The following is a 5,622-nucleotide window of genomic DNA, read 5'->3' as shown; positions in this document are numbered from 1 at the left end:
TGAGTTGAGAACTGTGTGACGCTCATGCTATAATGCTGCCCGAATAATCTAAACTATATGGTGTCACTACTACCAAAATTGGAGTATGATCTGTCAAACACAAATGATGCGAGTACTTCTCGTGTCGGCATACGGATGGGAGGGTCATGAATAGATAGCAGTCTGCGCCAACTGCCCACGTCTAGCATTGACAACGCCCCTTTGCGTATGTCTCGCAAATACACGGGTTTGTTGAGTAATAAAATCCCAGGTGAGTGGGTATCATATCCACAGGGAGTAGGGAATAAAAATACTTAAATTGTTTCTTAACTAAGTGAAGATGAATAGTGATTTTGTTGACAAGATGCAATAGAAACAAAAGTAAAACAGACAAGAAAGAGAAGCATAAGTAAAGGGAGGTAAGGCAATCGATATGAGTGGGGTACTCAGATATTGTTCCGCCAAGGATAATCATTTCAAATTCAAAATCCTCTATTATGCTTCCTAACTAATGCAATAATGAGTCATGGAGATCCTTCAATACATGGTCTCAAATCTAAGGTCAACCATGACTAACTCTATACATGTCCCGAAGGAGAAATCGAACAATCGCAATACCTCACACTCGTATAGAATCGCAATGAGTTCTAGGGATTCCAAGTAATAAACCATCTTCCTATAAATAGACCTAACCCTTTGGTCCAGGTGAGAGATCCCTAGCCATAATTAAGCCCTAGGTGCTAAAATCACTTCAACGCTTCACTCCATTGCCTATACAACTAAGCCCCATTGGAAGGTCATCCCTTAGCCCATTCACTCTACTATGACCGCAAAAAAGTTGAGGAAATGAAGGTAGGATAAATCACACCATAGGGGAAAGGGGACGGTCCACTATCTCTCGACTCATCCACTCAACCCTTTCCGATCTAACTTTGTCTTACTCTCATGGTGTGTCACTCACTCACAAGGGTTACCAATAAGAAATCTCAACCCTAGTTTCACTCTAAGGGAGTATTCATTCAATCAAGCATTCAAGATTGGAACTCAATTAAAATATCAATTAATGAAAACATAATAAAAAGGTTTAACGAAATGAATACATCCTAGGGTTCACAAATCCAAGTACCCACTAGGGGATTTAGCTCTCCATGGAGCTAATTGATAAGTGTCTAAATGTACATATTTTAATATATATATATATATATTTGTCGCTTCTGACATGTATTTTTAAAAGAATTGATACCCGTTTTGTGCTTAATCGTGTGTGTTATTTGCTCTGTAGGGCATGGAAACGCCACGGAGGACACGAGGATATGATTTGGGTGAAAATGGGAAGAAAACAAGGTCGGGATATTGTATTATATTCACTGTAGAGAGTACTATATCTGGAGTACTATAGCAGTGGTAATGTAGCAAGATCACTATAGTTGTCACTGTAGCACCTGGAGAGTTTTCAAGTCAGGAATTTAATCATGGCATACGGCCATAATGCTGCCCATGATGGAGCTCGGGATGATTACTGTAGATATTGAAGAAGATGATTTGCTTGAAGGCATACTGGCTCAATGAGCAACTCATTGAGCTAGTGTAGAGACTATTCTGAGAGCTTTTGTGTACTTTGCCTACTCCAAATGGCCTCAATGAGGTCCTCATTGAGCCGGTATACCACCCATGTAGAGGCTACTTTGTGAGAGACGTTGGGGGTATATGAGGGTATTTTGAAGGCCATTTGAAGGTCTTTTTGGAGGATTCTTAGCAGCCATTACTTGGGAGAGAAGAGGAGAACGAAGACATCATTCATGGGAGTGTTTTGGCTTGAGGCTTGGAGAGATCAAGAGCTTGAACTTCAAGGGGAGAGCTTCATCATCAAAGGAGAAGGAGCATTCGGCCTTCCTTGGGTTAGACGGATCATCATTCAGCCAGCATTCTCCATCCTCATCATCATTCGAGCTAGGGAGTATCATTTATGTATTTACTTGTTAGTTTTGTTGAGATTGAGATACTTGTTTGTATGATGGCACACTAGACCCCCAAGGCCACCAGATGTAGGTGAACCTTGGGGGGTTCATCATGTATTTTGGATGCAACACTTATATTTGAAATGCATTGGTGTGATTTATGGTTTGGCTCATTGTGTTTCATGCCTAGAACTGTTATGTGGATAAATTCTTAGTTCTTGTTTGAGTTGTACATGTAGACGTGACCTACTCGCTTGTACTAGATCTTTAATGAGCTAATAGGGGTATTTGTTGACCAACACACTGAGAAATTGGGTGTAGGTAGACCTCCGAACCATGAGGATAAACTTAGGTTAAGTGTATCCTTGTTGTGTGATCTCCCTTTTCTTAATGCAATCATAGGAATATGATTCAGGAGAGATCCTTGTCATCATTTGTACGGGATTAGGGTTTAACCACCAAGAAATTGGGGTTGAACTATTGTTGAGGTCCGTCAGTCTAAATCACCCTCGCTATTTTATTCTTATGCATCCATACATCATGATGACCTCTCTTGGGAATCCTCATCCCTAGGCCTATTCTTATCATCATTACTCTCGTGATTTTCTCGCTTGCCTTGGAATTGTTATAATTGTGTTTTATTTACATTCTTTCATGTATTAGATTAATATACCATGCTTAAGTTGTAAGCTTAGAAAGTGAGTGTTGGAGGAGTAATAGGAGCTCCTTAGCCCCGTGTAATACGATCCTTGGGCTATTGAACAAGGTATTACTTGGCGACGTCGTACACTTGCGGGTAAGCAACACCAAGTTTTTGGTGCCATTGCTGGGGAACTTATGGAATTCTAGGAAAGTTCTAGCTTATTGCTGTAACCAATTTTTCTTTTCTTTTATTTCTTCTTTTTTTTGTTCTACTTCTTTTTAAGCTTAACTTCCTTTATCTTTATTGACTTTGTAAGATACTGTGAATGACACGAGCAAATCCATCAAACTTATTTGCACAAGATAGTGAAATCGAGAGAACCTTGCCTCGAAGAATTAGAGAAGTGGGTGAAAGCACTAGTGAAAGATATATTGAGATTGAGGACAGAGAATTTGTAATCATGGCCGAAGAAAGACATACTTTATCCGAGTATGAAAGGCCACAGTTCACGGTAGAAGAATTTAGTGTGCAAGCACCATCCATCGCCACAAACAATTTTAAGATCAAGGCAAGCACCATCGGCGTGATCCAAAATTCAGTCCAATTTAATGGTCTTGCAAATGAAGATGCCCATGATCATCTCGCCCATTTCCTTCAAATCTGTTCTACTTTCAAGATAAACGGGGTGATTGACGATGCATCCGGCTACAATTATTCCCTTTAAGTTTGAGTGATGGAGCATACCGGTACCTCACTTCCTTGCCGCCGTGGTCAATTAAAACATGGAAAGATATGGTGGAAAAAAATTTTGGAAGGTATTTTCCTCCTAGCAAAGCGGCGAAGCTAAGGCAAGAAATTTCGGCATTTAAACAAGGAGAGTCGGAGACACTATTTGAAGCTTATAAGAGATTCAAAGACCTCCTTTGAAGATGCCCCTATCATGGCTTTGCTTCTTGGATGCGGGTTCAGATCATCTACAACGGGTTGAATTATGCAACTCATCAATTAGTTGATGCCACAGCGGGTGGATCTCTTAGCAACAAGTACCTCGACCATGCAGAGCAACTACTTGAATCAATGGCAAGCAATGAGTCTCATTGGGCCTCAAGAGGTGCACCACAAAAAGGGGTTGGAATTTATGAAGTCAATGCTAATGATGCTCTTGCCGCAAAGGTTGATGTGTTGTCTTGGAAGCTAGATATGCTCATGGGGAGTAGCTCAAAGTCAGAGTCGGTGATGAGTTGTAGCACTTGTGGTAGAGGGCATGGAGTCGCTCAATGTCCTATTGCTACCTCCTCCGTCGCCCCAATTGAGAATGCTGATTATATTAGGGGACAAAGGCCACAAGGGAACCCCTACAACACAACTTATAATCTAGGGTGGAAGTACCACCAGAATTTTTCATGGAATCAGGGGCAACAACAGAAAGCTTCACCACCTCCACAAGGCTTCCAAATGCAACAACTAATTTTTGAGAAGAGGTTCGCTACTGAAGATGTGCTCGCCAAGTTCATGATTAACACTGAATCAAGATTCAATAGCATAACCAGTAGTATGGATACTCAGTTCAGTAAGGTGAATGCTCAGCTTGCTCAACATGCCGGATAGTTCAATGAAATTGGCTCTATTTTGCGGAACCTTCAAGCTTCTGTACAGTCCATCAAGCAGCAAGTGGGGCAGCTTGCTAAAGCAAATTCTGAATGACCTTCAGGCTGTCTTCCTAGCAACACTGAGGAGAACCCAAGAGAGCACTTGAAGGCCATAGCCCTTAGAAGCGGGAAACAGGTTGAGACAAGGGTTGGAGTTGACCCAAGTGTCAAGGAGATTGGGGTAGCCGAAGTGGAAAACGCTAACATAGTGGAGAAAGATATTGAGAAAAGCAAGCAACGTGAAGATAAGGAAATTCCACCAAAGGGTTCATCAAAGCCATCTGAATACAAACCTCCAATTACCTATTCGGCTAGATTGAAGCAAGATAAGGAGGATGATCAATTAAGACAATTTATCAACATCTTCAACCAACTCCACATAAACATCCCAATAGTGGAAGCTTTAACTCAAATGCCCAAGTATGCCAAGTTTTTACAAGAGTTGCTAACAAACAAGAGAAAATTGGAAGAAGAGGGCACAATTGCACTCATGGGAAATTGCTCAGCCATTTTGGAGAAGAAGCTCCCACAAAAATTGAAAGATCCGGGAAGCTTCATAATTACATGTGTACTTGAGGGTGGAGTTCAAGAAAATGTACTAGTGGACTCGGTGGCAAGCATTAATATTATGCCCTATACCATGTATGTGAAGCTTGGTCTTAATGAGCTTATTTTTCTAAGTCTTCCAAAGAAGACACACGGCCGTGTGGAATTTCAACAAGGGCATGTGTTTCTGTTTAGAGCTCATCCCTAGAGGACATAGCGGCGTGTGAATGCCCCTGTTAACGGCCTTATGATGGTTACACGCCCGTGGTAATTTCCACAAGGGTGTGTGGACCTCTGTAGAGTTCTCAGAATCCATCCCGAGAAGACACAAGGGTGTGTGAATACCCCTATGGATGACCTTGTAAACTACACACGGGCGGGGGTAATTTTGACACGCCGGTGTGAAACTCTGCAGAGAGTTCTCCTCCATCCTGAGATCCCACAGGGGCGTGTGAGTGCCCCTGTGAGTATGCCTGTGAGCATCCACAGGCCCGTATGGAATTTCCACAGGGGCGTGTGGAACACTTAGCCATTTTCTCGGAGGACAAAGAGCACACAGGAGGATGTGGGTGCCCCTGTGGGTCGGGAACACGGGCATGGGAAATTTCCACACGCCCATGCGGATGCGTTCAGAGACAGTCAATGGCTATCGCAAGAGCACATAAGGGGTATCTCTATCCCTGTGAGCTCTCTTATGGAGTTTCACACATGTGGGTAATTTCCACACGCCCGTGTCAATGTGTAGAACTCAAAAAGGCGTGATTTTTCTTTAAAACCAACTCACTTCCCTTCCATTGAAAATTCCCAAACATTCAAAAGACACCTCTATTCATCGTCCTGACCCTTC

At 42.2% G+C, this 5,622-nt stretch overlaps 1 non-coding gene across 1 annotated transcript; it reads right to left on the bottom strand.

Moving 5' to 3' along the window:
* Positions 1–3,420: 3,420 nt before the first annotated feature.
* LOC120271333 lies at positions 3,421–3,527 on the bottom strand. The gene has a single exon (XR_005539946.1). It is a non-coding gene; the product is annotated as a small nucleolar RNA R71 (small nucleolar RNA).
* Positions 3,528–5,622: the final 2,095 nt, after the last annotated feature.

This window comes from Dioscorea cayenensis, chromosome 10 (genome assembly GCF_009730915.1).
Source record: "Dioscorea cayenensis subsp. rotundata cultivar TDr96_F1 chromosome 10, TDr96_F1_v2_PseudoChromosome.rev07_lg8_w22 25.fasta, whole genome shotgun sequence".
Classification (NCBI taxonomy): domain Eukaryota; kingdom Viridiplantae; phylum Streptophyta; class Magnoliopsida; order Dioscoreales; family Dioscoreaceae; genus Dioscorea; species Dioscorea cayenensis.
This window is presented reverse-complemented; position numbering and strand designations above follow the sequence as displayed.